Source organism: Petaurus breviceps, unplaced genomic scaffold (assembly GCF_028583685.1).
Source record: "Petaurus breviceps papuanus isolate PSGF00001 unplaced genomic scaffold, PetGlider_PUasm1.0 90845, whole genome shotgun sequence".
Lineage (NCBI taxonomy): Eukaryota > Metazoa > Chordata > Mammalia > Diprotodontia > Petauridae > Petaurus > Petaurus breviceps.
Genome location: NW_027187359.1, coordinates 5,807,687 through 5,822,584, shown reverse-complemented (window position 1 = coordinate 5,822,584; position 14,898 = coordinate 5,807,687). Strand labels below are relative to the sequence as shown.

The 14,898-nt window shown below is 40.0% G+C and overlaps 1 protein-coding gene across 9 annotated transcripts in view; it reads left to right on the top strand.

Annotated features, from left to right (window-relative positions):
• The first annotated feature begins 12,510 nt into the window (after positions 1-12,510).
• DTNB (dystrobrevin beta) overlaps positions 12,511-14,898 on the top strand; it is a 375,244-nt gene continuing 372,856 nt past the window's right edge. For 6 of the 9 annotated variants that reach the window (XM_069072001.1, XM_069071997.1, XM_069072003.1 and 3 more), the window contains exon 1: positions 12,514-12,731. The gene's annotated coding sequence lies outside the window, so the exon portion shown is untranslated. Of the gene's footprint in view, positions 12,732-14,898 lie in introns of all 9 variants that reach the window. The other 3 variants (XM_069072006.1, XM_069072002.1, XM_069071996.1) reach the window with 2 other exon arrangements.

The window sequence follows — 14,898 nt, the reverse complement described above, 5'->3', positions numbered from 1 at the left end:
AATCATACATCCCCTTATTGCTGTTCTCTAAAATCCTTCATAAAAACTCAAGTGCCTCACTATTAGCCTACATCAGGGAGTTTTAACCTTTTTTGGGGTCATAGATTCCTGCGGTAATATGGTGAAGCCTATGGAACCCTTCTGAGAATAATGTTGTTAAATTAATAAAATAAAATTCATAGGCTTATATAGGAAACTACTTATATTAAAATATAGATATAAAATATATAATATAAAAATATAGCTATAAAATATAGTTATAAAATATTTTTTAAAAAATTCTCAGACTTCATGTTAAGAATTCTTGACCTAAAGATAATAGAGTATGCAAATTCTTCTGTTTGGCATTGAAAACACTTTATAGTATTGCTTCTGATGATCTTCATAGACTTATTACCATGCTCTTTGGTCCAGACATATTTCTTCTCCTATCTCTGTACCTTTGCACAGGCTTTCCACAAAGCCTGTAACATATTTCCTCCTCTTCTCCACATATTGGAACCCCAAACTCCCTTCCAAGGTTAGCTCAAGTACTATCTCCCACAAGAGGTCTTTATGTTTTTTAAATCTTTTTTATTTTAGACAAATACTAAAACTTAAATACGTAATAAGAAAAGAAAAATAAAAAAACATTTATTAACTTAAATATAAAAGAAAAAAGAAAAAACATGTCATGTGCACAGCAGAACATAGAAGATTCAGAATATATAGCAATGACTTTTAATTTCAAGAAAGCCTATATATTAAATACTATACATTATGTTGAAAACTGTCCATCTTTCTTCTTTGTAGGTTTTCTTTTGTTCTCTGCTGTATACTTTTAACTTTGCTCCCCCCCTTCACCCTTAAGGCTATAGTTAAGCATGGATATATTTATATATAGATATTGATATGTACATACCTGTATATATATACACATACATACATATATACATGCATACATATATAAGCATTTACTTTCTCTAAGAGATTCTACTCCTAACCTTCTATTTTTATGCTTGTGCATATCTCTTTTTTCCTATTTTTCCTAACTCCTCTACTTTACTTCTATCAGATACCTTTCCCTCATATTACTTAACCAACTCACTGTCCAAAGATCCCTTCTTCATCCCTTCCCATAAATCAGAACACCCTTTTGTACACCCTTTTGACCTATTTGACCTATATTTGACCCTTCCCTTTCCCCTAAAGATCCCTCCCTTATCCTCCCAAGAATCCCTCCCTTATCTTCCCATTCATGTTGATCTAAATACCCTTCTATATCCCCCTTTTAACATATTCCCTCCCCCTCCCCTCTAAAGACTGACTCCTCCTTTATCCCATCCCCCCATCCCTTTAAAGTTTTATTTCTGTCTAAATTTAAAAGACTTTTATACTTTTCTAGATGTATATGTATTTTTCCCTCTTGAACCCATTACCAATAAAAGTAGGTTTCCAGAACTAACAGCTTCCCCTCCACCATCTAATTACTCTGTATTGGTTCTTCCACTCACACTTCATTTGTATAAGATAATTATTCTTTTAGCTGTTCTTGAATGGTTTTAATTTTGGAAGTTATATCATACTTAGGTCTACCTCAGTCTTTCTTATAAGCTACCTTATTACTAATAACAATCTTACTTTACTAATCTTATTACTAATAACAGTCTTAGACATAGGTTTTATATTTTATATACATAAAAGGTAAACAGTCTATCCTTATTGAGTCTCTTCTAATTGGTCATTGGTATGTGCCTTGTATTTTTCTTGGCTCTTGTATGTCAAATCTTCTATTAAGTTCAGTGTTGTTGTTGTTTTTAAACAAAATGCTGAAAGTCTGGCAATTCATTAAATATCCATTTTTTTTTCATTTAGCTTTCATTTATGCTTAGCTTTTCTGGGTATGATATTTTCAGCTGGAATCCCAGTTCTTTTGCTCCTCAACATATAGTGTTCCAATACTGTGATCTTTTTGTGTTGCCACTGTTAGGTCTTGTGTGGTTCTGTGTACCACCATAAGGAAACAGTTTTTTTTTCTTGTTGCTCACAATATTTTATCCTTGAGCTGGGGGTTTTGGAATTTGACTATAATAGTCCTGTGAGTTTTCCTCAGAGGATCTCTTTCAGGTGGTCATTGGTTGATTTTATTTTCTATTTCTACTTTCTCTTCTTGTTCTAATGCTTCAGGACATTTTTCTTTAATTACTTCTTGTACTATTGTATCAAGATTCTTTTTTTGATCCTAGCTTTCAGGTAGTCTGATCATTCTTATGTTTTCTCTTCTTGATCTGTTCTCCAGATCAATTGTTTTTCTTATGAGATGCTTTACATTCTCTTTTATTTTTTCATTTTTTATATTTTGCTTTTTTATTTCTTGATCTCTTATAACTTTGCTGGCTTCCCTTTGCCCAATTCTGATGTTCAAAGAGTCATTTTCTTCCTTAAGATTCTGTATCTCCTTTTCATATTGGTTGGCTTTCTTTTCATAATCTTCTTGTTTTTCTTGGATTCTTTTTCCTTTTAGTTTTTCCTCAATCTCTCTCATTTGATTTTTAAAGTCTTTTTAAAATTCTTCAATAAATTATTTTTGGGCAGGTGACCATTTGACATTACTCTTTAGGGTAGAAGAGAATTTCTTTGCTGCAGTATCCTGCTCTGAAGATGAACCCCCGTCTTCTCTATTTCCATAGTAGCTTTCTATGGTTGGATTTTTTCTCCTTTGCCTGTGCATATTTTTTTTGGTAATCTTTTATAATTACCTCTAGCCCTGGGCTATGAATGATGGTGCCTCTGACCTCAGATCCTCTTCAGTTCTCCTCTGACCTTGAACTCAAATCAAGACCTCCAGTCTCCTGGTAAGTTCCCACAGTCAGTGGTTTCCTGCCCCCACTGCTTCTGCACTCACCCAGAGTGTACTGATTCCTTCTTGCTCCCACCATGTCTCCAACACTGGGTCTGGTGTTCTTTGTTAGAAGAGGTTCCCTAGATCTTTCCTAGCTCTGACACCCAACTCCCCTCACTATTTCAAGGATAAAAGTTCCTGTGGCTGGGGTTGAGGCAGCCTCCCAACCCAGCTAACCCTAGGACTTATCATTTAAGTGGTTCCTAGCCAGAAGGTGTTTACTCTTCTGGGGACTCTGGGATTTTTCTTCAGATCTTCTCTGAATGTCCCAGGAAGACCCCTCTTCTTTCCCCAGTCTTATTTATTTTTGCCTTCTATGTTCACCCTGAGGTGTTATTTTATCTCTTTTGTGAAGGAAAATCTTGAGAGCTTGAAATTTTCCACCCTACTCTGCCATTTTCCCAGAATCCTCTCCCACAAGGCCTTTCTTAATGTCCCTATTTAATCTTGTTGCCCTCAAATTATTTTGTATTTATTTTTTATATATTTTCTATTTGTTTACATGTACACATATTATTTCTCTCAATCAAATGTAAGGTACTTGAGGGAAGAGACTTTCATTTTTGTGTTTGTATTCCTAGTACATAGCACACTGCCTACTACATAATAGGTGCTTAATAAATACTTCTTCTTGATTTATTCTTCCTGCAATTCTTTGGCCCTCAATTCTCTGTTCTTGACCCAGTGTACATCTTCCAGACAAGACCTTCCCTCCACTCCTAACTTCCTCAGCCAGTACTATTACCTCCTATCTCTTGACTAGAGAACCCCAGCTATATCTTGACTTTCCCCCTCATTGTTTCCCTCATTGCCCTTTCTAATACTGACTTGCTCCCTACTATGAGGTTTGTTTCCTTAGCCTCTGAAGACCCAATATTACCTGCCATGCCATCTGCCATGAGATTGGACCTTGAGGGAGGACCTTCACCAACCTAATCACCTATTTCTCTTGAATGACCTCTCTTTAACCACTGATACATCACCTAGATTCATTCCTCAATGGTTAGTGGGTTTTCACCACTTCATACTATTCTTATCACAATGATTTTAAACCCCTTGATCCTCAAAGTACAAACCCTATACATTCCCCAATCACTGGCTCCCTCACCCCCATCTTCCTCAACCATATTCCCCTAAAGTCTGACTCCAGAACTGCTTATCTCTTCCATTGTGCTTTCTACAATGTCTACTCCATAAGTAACAAACTTTTATGTTATGCCTTGTCCTTTTTTACTTCCATTTTTTGGCCCTTACTAAGATATGGTTCCTCTATGAGGATATTGTTTCCCTCGTTGCCCTTTCTAATACTGACTACATTTTCTTTTAAGCACCCCCTATATTCATAGCACATGGCAGAGAGCTCAGAATATTTTTTGCTCCTCATGGCTACTTCCTTACTATCCCTCTACCATCACCACTCAGCAATTTCTTATCCTTTAAGATTCATGCTATCCACATTTTATTGCCCAACCCACATCTTGATAACCATTGTCTATCAGGACCCCAGGACATTTTTCTTTCTTTCTCAATGAGTTTAATGATTGGCTATATTTTTTATCTTCATCTCAACTCCTGCTATCATATTAGGGGACTTCAATATACTACTTGATTATCCCTCAATTGTTTTGATTTCCCAATTTCTCAATCTACTCAATTTCTATGTGTTATTCTTCTGCTTCACTTCAGGTACACACAGAGATGATTATGCCCTTGATATGACCATTACCCACAAGTGTTCCTCTTTCATGTTTATGAATTTCAAAATTCCTTTATCTTATCACAACATTTTATCATTACATCTTTTTCTATTTCTTACAACCCCCTAATACAGTTTTTCATCCTCACTGTGCCCTCTAGTCCCTCCTTCCTTCAGTCCTTTGAAAGGTCATCACCCATTCACTGGCTACACTATCTTCCTTTTACTATCTTGATCCACTGGTAAATTAGTTCAAATTTATACTATATCTAGTCAAATCAATCATACCTAGTCAAACCCTAACCTTGGATTACTTATCTATCTCCCTCCTTTATCCTTATTTACATGCTGCTAAATTGAGCTGGAGAAAAAATCACAAAATACCATGTTGATTGCATCCACTACAAATTTATAATTCACAATCTCAACTGGGCCCTAACCACAGCAAAGCGAACAATTTATAACTCGAACAGATTCACTATCTTGCTCACTACAACAGCTATACAAACCTTTTTTATCCCTCTTCAGGCCTCCCACTGTAAATACTTATTCTACCCTCTCAGCCAAAAAACTTCACCAAAACATACTTTACTTTAAAAAAAATGGGGATGTTCATTAAGAGCTTCTTCTTCCTTCTTCCTCATCTTACATCATTCAGACATCTTTCCCTATTAACTCCTCCTTCACCCCATCACACAGGAAGACATGATCTTTCTCCTTGGCAAGATAAATCTCACTAAATATACTCTTGATGCCATCCCTTCCTTGTTTTCTTTAAGAGACTTCCCCCAAATAACACCCTACTATCTCTAAAATCTTCACATCTCTCCCTATCTACTGCCTCCTTCACTAATGCCTATAAGCTTACTCATTTCTCCCTCATCTTTAAAAAAGTACTTCATCTGTCTATCCTCATTAGCTACTGGTCTATTTTTCTCTTCTTTTTGGCTAAACTTGAGGAAGACATCTACACTTGGCACCTTTTTTCCTTTCTTCCCACTCACCTGTAAACCCTCTGCAGTCTGGCTTTGGACCTCATTATTTAACTGAATCTGATCTCTCTGAGGTCACCAATGATCTCTTAATTGCTAAATATAAAAAAGAATCCTGATCCTTCTTGACCTCTCTGCAATCTTTGATACTGTTGATAACCTTTCACTCCTGGATTACACTTTTTTTGTCTAGGTTTTCATGTTACTATTCTCTTTTGATTCTTCTCTCACCTGTCTTCTTCATCTCTTTTGCTTCATTTTCATCCAGGTCATACCCACTAAGTGTGAGCATCCCTCAAATCTCTGTCCTGTGCCCTCTTCTCATTTCATTCTATACTTCCTTGCTTGATGATTACATTAATTCCTATGGATTAAATTATAATCTCTAAACAAATAATTTCCAGATATATGTATTCATCTGTAGTCTGTTTCCTGAGCTCCTGTTCTTCATAACAAAATAAGGACAGATTTGGACACCAGGAAAAGGATGTTCTATAGGCACTTCAAACCCTAAATGTCCAAAACAAAACTCATTATTTTGCCCCAAAACCCTTTCCTCTTTCCAACTTCCCTTTTTACCGTCAAGGCCACTTCCATTCTCCCAGAATCAAAACTTTGGTGTTATCCTTCACTACCCATTCTTACTGACTCCACATATGCAATATATTACCAAATCTTGTTTTTACCATTACAATATCTCTTCCATATATCCTCTTTTTCTCCACTCACACAGCTAACATCCTTGTACAAACCCTCATCACTTCTTGCCTAGACTATTATTATTTTAGCCTTCTACCTAAATCAAGTCTCTCCTCACTTTAACCCATCTTTTATTCAGCTGCTAATGTGATTTTCCTAAAACACAGGTTTGTCATCCCTATGCTCAATAAACTTATGTGCCTCCCTTTTTCTCCAAAATCAAATGTAAAATATTCTGTGGGCATTTAAGGTCCTTCACAACAAAAATAGGAAGACCCTTCTTACTTTTCCAGTCTTCTCACACTTTCCTCTTTGCACCCTCTTCTAGCTACACTAGCCCACTTGCTGATCCTTCACATGCTTTTGTCACTCTACTGACAACATGCATTTTTTAAAAATCAGAAATGCCTAGAATACTTTCCCTTCTCACCTCCATTTCCTAGGTTGCCTGATTTGAAAACTCAGCTCAAATCTCCCCTTCTACAAGAGGCCTTTACTTCCTTTCTATTACTAGTCCCTTCCCCTTGAGGGATTATTTTCCATTTATACTCTATATATCATATATGTACATAGTTATTTACATTTTGTTTCTCCCATCATAAGTGAGCTCCTTTAGAGATTAAGACTTTGTTGTTTGTTGCCTTTCTTTGTATCTCCAGTACTTAGCATGGTGCCTGGAAAATATTAAATGCTTAATAGATGAGTATTACCCATCCTGGATCACTGCCTTGCTGTGGTGGAGAGGTTTGCTTAGGTCAATGAAACTATGAGCTATGCCATGCAGGATTATCAAAGATGGACAGATCATAATGGAAAGTTCTGACAAAGGGTGATATACTGAAATAGCAAACCACCCCAGTATTTTTGCCAAGAAAACCCCATGGGAAATATGAAAATGACAAAAGAGATTGTGACACTGCAAGATGAGCCCTTCAGGTCAGAAGGTGTCTAACATGTTACTGGGGAAGAGAGCAGAACAACAAGTAGTTGCAGAAAGAAAGAAGCAGCTTGGCCAAAGTTGTAAGGAAGCTCAACGGTGGATGTCTGTGGTTATGTCTGGTGATGAAAGTTGTAAATGCCGGAAAGTTCGATATTGCATAGCAACTTGGAACGTGAGATCTATGATCCAAGGTAAGCTGGATGTGGTCAAGCAGGAGATGGAAAGATTAAACACCAACATCCTGGGCGTTAGTGAACTTTAAATGGATAGGAATGGGAGAATTTAATTAATGTAATCATTACAAATACTACTGTGGGCAAGCAATCCATTAGAAGAAATGGAGAAACCCTTATAATCAATAAAAGGGTGAGAAACGCAGTACTTTGGTATAATCTAAAAAATGACAATGTTATCTGTTTGAAACCAAGGTGAACCATTCAATATCAAAGTAATATAAGTCTAGGCTCCAACCACTGAAAAGACCAAAGTTGCTCAGTTCTATGAAGACCTACAACATCTAGAAATAAAATTTAAAATGTCACATTCATCATAAGGTATTGGAATGCTAAAGTAGGAAATCAAAAGATAACTGAAATAACAAGCAAGTAGGGCAGAGACTAATAGAGTTTGGTCAAGATAACTCACTGGTCATAGTAAATATTCTTGTTCAACAACCCAAAAGGTGACTCTGCACAAGAACATCACCAGATGGTCAGTCTCAAAATCAGTTGGATTACATACTTTGCAGGTAAAGGAGGAGAAGCTCTATACAGTCAGTGAAAAGAAGATCTGGAGTGAACTGTGGCTCAAATCATGAGGTTCTTACTGCAAAATTCAGACTTAAATTGAAAGAAGTAGGGAAAATCATCAGACCATATATGTATCATCCAAATAATATCACTTATGAATATAAAGTGAAGGTAATGAATAGATTTAAGGGATTAAATCTCATACTATGGACAGAGGTTTGTAATATTATGTAGGAAGCAGCAGCAAAAGACATTCCAAAGAAAAAAAAGGCCAGGAAAGGAAAATGGTTGTCTGATTGAGGCTTTACAAATAGCTGAGGAAAGAAGGAAAGTGAAAAGTAAAGGAGAAAGGGAAAGATATACTCAACTGAATGAATGCAGAATTCCAGAGAATAGCAAGGAGAAATAAAGTTTTCTTAAATGAGCAATACAGAGAACTAGAAGAAGACAATAGAATTGGAAAGATGAGATTTCTTCAAGAAAATTAGAGGTATCAAGGGAATATTTCATGCAAAAATTGGCATTATAAAGACAAAAATGGAGGGAATTAACAGAAGTAGAAGAACTTAAAAAGAGGTGGCAAGAATATACAGAGCTATACAAGAAATATTTTAACATCACTGACAATAGTGGTTACTGATCTAGAGCCATATATCCTGCAGAATTAAGTCAAGTGGACCTTAGGAAGCATTGTAAGCAATAAGGCTCTAGTGGAGATGACAGTTCCAGCTGGGCTATTAAAAATCCTAAAAGATGTGCTTCACTCAATATTCTGACAGATTTGGAAAACTCAACAATGGCCACTGGATTAAAAAATCAGTTTATATCCTAATACTAAAGAAGGGCAATGCCAAGGAATGTTCAAATTACCAAACAATTACATTCATTTCACATATTAGCAAGGTTATACTTAAGATTCTGCAAGCTAAGCTTGAGCTACATGTGAACTGAGAATTACCAGAAGTGCAGACTGGTTTTCAAAGAGGCAAGGGAACAGGAGACCAAATTCTTAACATTCACTGGATTATGGAGAAAACAAGGCAATTCCAGAAAAAAAAAACCATCTACTTCTGCTTCATTGATTACACTAAAACCTTTGAGAGTGTGGCTCAAGCCCTCAAAGAGATGGGAGAACCACATCATCTTACTTGTCTCCTGAAGAACCTGTATGCAGGCCAAGAAGCAACAGTTTGAGCAAAATATGAAACAACAGATTGGTTTAAGATTGGGAAAGAGTACAAAAATGCTGTACCTTGTCACCTTATTTATTTAACTTATAAGCAGAGTACATATCATGTGAAATGCCAGGCTAGATGAATGTAGCACCAATGCAATATTTACAGTGCCCACAATCATGATAAAGACTGTGACTATAAGTATCACGTGACATTCAATCACAAATATACCAAACTCTCCAGATAGAGGACAGAACTGCAGCATTTATTCAGATACCAGAAAACTGAATCCCCAAACCAGTAAGCTGATTCCATCATAATATCAAAGATATTAAGAAGCCATAATAACTCTGAGAGCCACAACATTCTTCAGCTTTCCCACAAACCAATACAAGATCAATATCTACTCATGAGCCTATCTGACTTGCCTGAGATAGTCTCTTCTCTCCCCTACCATCTGGCTAGCTCTGACCAGCTTCCTGTGGGTTCTGCTTCCTTTCAGCAAACTCCTTCCATCACAGGCTCCATATATTCAGCCTATCAAGGTCCAGAGTTTATTTTATTTCCACAGCAGGGAAGCTTCCTGTGGGCTCTGCTCCACCTTTTAGCAAATTCCCTCCATCGATCCATGTGATTACATTCAGCCTATGGTGGGGGGGGGGAGGGGCAGAATTTACTTTCAAAGCAGGTGAGGAGGTCTTCATACTTCCCCCTAGGTCTATTAAAGGGCAGGGAAGATCTTCAAATTCCCACTCTCATTACAATGAATCAAAAGCCAGAATTAGGGTTACCAAAAGAAAGTGCAACAATCTCAGATATGTAGATGATATTACTCTGATGGCAGAAAGTGAAGAAAAATAAAGAAGCCTACTAATGACGGTGAAAGAGGAGAGTATAAAAGCTGGCTTAACATATACATAACTTAACATAAAAAAACCCCTAAAATCTTGGCAATTGTTCCCATCACTCCTGGCAAATAGAGGGAGAAAAAAATAGAAGCAGTGTCAGATTTAATATTCTTGGGCTCAAAGATCACTGTAGACAGCAACTACAATCATGAAATTAAAAGGTGCTTGCTCATTGAAGGAAAGTGATGGCAAATATGGACAGCTTACTAAAAAGCAGAGATATCACCTTGCCAACAAATGTCCATATAATCAAAGCTACTGTTTTTCCAGTAGCAGTATATGTTGGACTATAAGGAAAGCTAAGCACCATAGAATTGGCAAGATTTTGAGAGTCCTTTGGACAGCAAGTAGATCACTTAAAGTATCCACAAAGTTCTGTCTTAGGGTAACCTGTACTCTGAAGAGAGGGATTTGGCTTTTGAAAAGTTGAAGTTTTTTGCTTGTTATGTCCCTATGCTGGAAAACCTCAGGAAAATTAATTAAAGCTTAGGCTTGGCTCATGTGTAGTCTCCCCAAAAGAGATCAGACATTACTAAATGTACAATGTTGCTTAATTAAAGGACAACCATTTATTTCCTCTCCGCAAAATAAATTCTCAAAATACAAAACTCATAAATGTACACTGTCAAAGACTTAAAATGTTACATCAACTCATTAAAATATGATAAAGTAACTCATAACTCCTATTCTACTCTCTCAGGAGGTTGTTACTTAAAAAATCAAACCATGAAACATTTTGTGGAACTGCTAAACAATCATTTAATCTTCACCTTGACTCTGCCCTCTTTGAACAATTTCTTAAAGGCACAGACAGTTCTCTAGCAAAACAAGCCAGGGCTTGAGTTTTTCCTACTGTTGGTAGTCACCTTCTCTGAGGAAGGAATAGTTACAGAAAACTTCCGCTTCTCATCAGTTTCAACTATGAGATGCAAGATCTCTTAACCTATCAGACTCCTGAAGATGCCTCCAAACCTGGAAATGTCCATTTCAGGATTACTGTTTGGCCACTTATGCTAAGGGAATGAACAAAAAAGCAAAAGAGGCAACCAAGGCCTTGAGATTCCCACCCAGGCTCCCTTAGACAAACTCTAGCTTCAATTAAACAAGAGATTCTGATAAGTTGTGGGGAGGAATGTACCCCTCTTTCTCTTATGAAAAGAGAAAGCCTCACAAAACATGCCATTCTTAGAAACTGGAAAAGCAGTGCTACAGAGAGCAGTCACTCCTTTTAAGGTGTACTGAGGGGGTGGTTCTTCTGGCTCAGTAGCCAATTCTCTTTCGAAGCGTACATCTCATTTGCTGCCACGATTGGGACCACAGTATTGTTACATGATCCCTGAACCCAGATTCCCCCCCCTCCTCCCCCATGCTAAACCTGAACATAAGCAGTCAACTAAAAGTGGTCAGGGGAAATAGGCTCAAGTTTTACGCATAGTCTAAAGGGGGCATGCTCTAGCTGGAGTATAAAGGTGAGGGAAGTTTCATGAAAAAATATACAGCGATTAGGACTAGACCTGTGATTCACAGGTATAAGGAAACTCCCCGGGTGAGAAAACTCCCTCTATCAATTCAGTTCATTATCATCTCTGTAATTTATAATCTCTTTTAAGAGAGTTGCTTAGTGCACTGAGAGATTAAGTTACTTGCCCTGGGTCATATAGCCACTTTTGAATACAGGTCTTCCATGGTTTGAAGGCTGGGTCACATTGTCTCATATTTATATAATTATAATCTAACATAACTAATACGTATATTTTAAAACCACCACTTAGTGTGTTTTAAAGGAATTAAGCTTCAATTTTCCAAAAAAGTCACCTCTTCTAGTCCACGTGAAGATAAAAGTGACCTCGGGCACAGGGATGTATCAGCTTTTCAACACTAATGACATTTATTATGGCACGTTGGCTTCACAAAATACATTATCTCATTTGCTTCTCACAACCAACTAGGGAGGTGGGTAATTAGTCTTACTTCATAGATAAGGAAACAGAGGGTCTGAGTGGTTAAGTGACTGGCCCAGGACACAGTAAATGCCTAGTCTTTAGCTCCATGCACTAGACCACTCCGCCTCCTGCTCCACAAGTACAGGTAGAAATAAGGCTCCTCTCGGAGTGAAATTCTGCTTCCCACCTTTGGGGCAGGGACTCGAGCTCCCGCTAACAATGGACTAGTATCCCCAGGGATGCCCCGCTTCCAGGTGCCATTTTTTGTCCTAAAGGCCTGAAGAATCGCCTGAAGAGAAACTTCTCCGGGGACCCCCAGCTCCCGGACCCCCTGGACAGCTCGCAGCCTGCCAAGCTCCGCAGGGACTGAAGGGGGAAGGGCTCGAACGAACCGTAGTCAAGCTCCGCGCGCGAGGCCCCGCCCCCGCCCCGTGCCTGTTCTCGCGCGGGCGAGGCGGTGAGCCGCGCGCGCCGTCGTCACCCCCTCCCTGCCGCGCGCCTCCATCCCCCCAACACCCTTTCCCCCTTTCCCCTCCCCTCCGGCTCGGGTGCGCGCTCGGGGCTAGGGAAAGCGGTGCGAGCCGGGCGGCTGCTCACGTTCAGGCGCAGGGGCGGCTCCGGGGCCTGAGCGGGCGCTGCTGCTGCTGCCGCCGCCGCGGGCAGCGGACAGAGGAGGAGGAAGAGAGAGGAGGAGGAGGCTCCCGTTGCCGCCGCCGGAGACCCCCCACCCCAACTCCACCCCCGGGAAGTGAGTACTACTGGGGGGCGGTGGCGGAGGAGGAGGCCGAGAGAATGGGGTGAGGGCAGCCTGCTGCGCCCCCGAGGAAAGGCAGCCCGGTAGCCTGGCAGCCTGCTGGGGTCCCTGCGGGCACGAGCTCCGGTCCGGGAGCTAGCGGACCCTGGAGCCCGCCTGGACCGGCCCCCAGCGGGCGGGCTCAGCGCCGCGCGGGAGAGGGGCTGCTGTTAGTGTGGGAGACCCCGGGTCCGCACCGGGGCCCGAGGGGGAGGGGTGCCCAGCGTTGCCCCAGGAGAGCGTGCGGGGCCGGAACCGGGCCGGTGCTAACTGCGGCGTGCCATGCCAGAAAGGCAGCAGCACCTCGGGTGCCCGGTGCAGCTGCCGAGTCGCTGACCGGAGCTGATTATGGGGCTAGAGGGGAAGCGATCCTAGGGCAAACTGCAATGTAAGCTCAGTCTCGGGAAAGGGGAGGGTCCCCTCTTTTCCCACCCTCTCCATCTCTCCAGCACGCCCCTTGCCAGGTTTGCAGCTGCTCTTTGCCACTCGAGAACGCGGCGGCGCTGGGGACTCCGAGGTGCATTCGGTCCCGGAGAGGTGATGAGCCGGGCTGATGTTGCCTGGAGGAAGCAGCTTCGAAAGAAGACAATCTGCAGCGAGTGCTGAAGGGGTGAATGGGGCAGGTCCTGGCAGAGGGCAGGTGAAGGAGGCAGGCCCTGGCAGAGGAAGTGGTTATCGGTCATCGAGTCTTGACAGAAAACAAGAGACTTGCAGTTAGAGTGACCCAGAGTTCTGAGCCCCTAAAAGGAAAATAGCTGTGGGGTTTGAGATAAGGTGTATGCCTCTGTTAAGTTCCTTACTCTGGCCTTGGAATCAGGCCTTCTGGCATGATCATTAACAAATATTTATTGAATGCCTATTGCAGGTATAGGGCACACAGTGCTAGTAGGCATTGTAAAGGCCTCTTGAAGGACCAGTAGTCCCTTTGGGGAGACAAGAAATATACTTAAAGATGAACAATAAAGTGACAGTGAGCTTTATAATTCATAACTTAGTTTTGGCTTGCTGAACTCCTTTGCTCCTTTATTTTATCTGAACATTTGGAGTTTAAATGGGCTGTTTGTAGGAGAAAAGCACAAGGGTCAAATGAATAGCTGAGTGCAGTTTTGGGTTATATTGGAAGACCTCAAATTCAGTACTTAGAAGGTTGATAATAAACAAGAGCCAGGATTTCATGAGCTGCTTAATTGGCTACCCTTTATTTAGGGTGACCTGTGCAGAAACACCACTCCAGATTAGGGTGGACTTTTGGACTTTCTACATGAAGTGTTATTCCAACCGTTCAACACAAGTCTAACTCCTCTGTGTGAACATTTCAGAACAGTGGCTACTATTATGGGATACACTGTTTTCCTGTCTGCATCATGACACTTTCAAGTGATTATTTGTAAGCTGTATCAAAGGAGTTTGTTTCTTTAGATTCTTAGAATGATCTGGTCTTTCCTTGCAGCATATAAAGTGCTAGTTTCATGTTGTTGGAGGATATAGGTACCTCTACTTAAAGCCTTGTACCCTTTCAATTTTATCATGACATCTTTGATAATAGGAAAGTTATGTTTTTACTGTTGGTGGATTGCGAAGATGGGGACTCTTCTACCTGTTCTGTTTCTTAGTTGGGTTTAGGGGTCTCAAGTTCCAGGCTGTTGTTTGAGTTGCATTGGGTTGCACTGCCTGTTGGGTTACTTTGTCTGCCAAATTAAAACTTGACCTTTTATGAGTTCTGAGAGATTTCTTAGTACCCATAGGTGGAATTGGCCTTTAGAGTATAGTGTACTCTAGATAATACTGATAGATTTCAGAAGATCAGAGTAGTTCCTCAGTCATGAACATTTATTTAAGTAGGTACATACTACATGCCAAGCACTGTGCTAAGCACTGGGGATACAAAGAAAGAAAGGTATTAACAATGATAGTAGTAAACACTACTGTTTGTGCTTTAGTACTTTTGAATTCCATATTTTAAATAGTTTTCATGAAATTTACTTGAGGAAGAGAAACTGGCAGCATATTCTTGTTAACTGTTCTAAACATGTTTTATAAATTCTAGACATTTAAAATATACTGCCTATACAGGGAGTGAAAATTTTCTGTTATGTGTGTGCTGCTACTCCTTAGAAACACA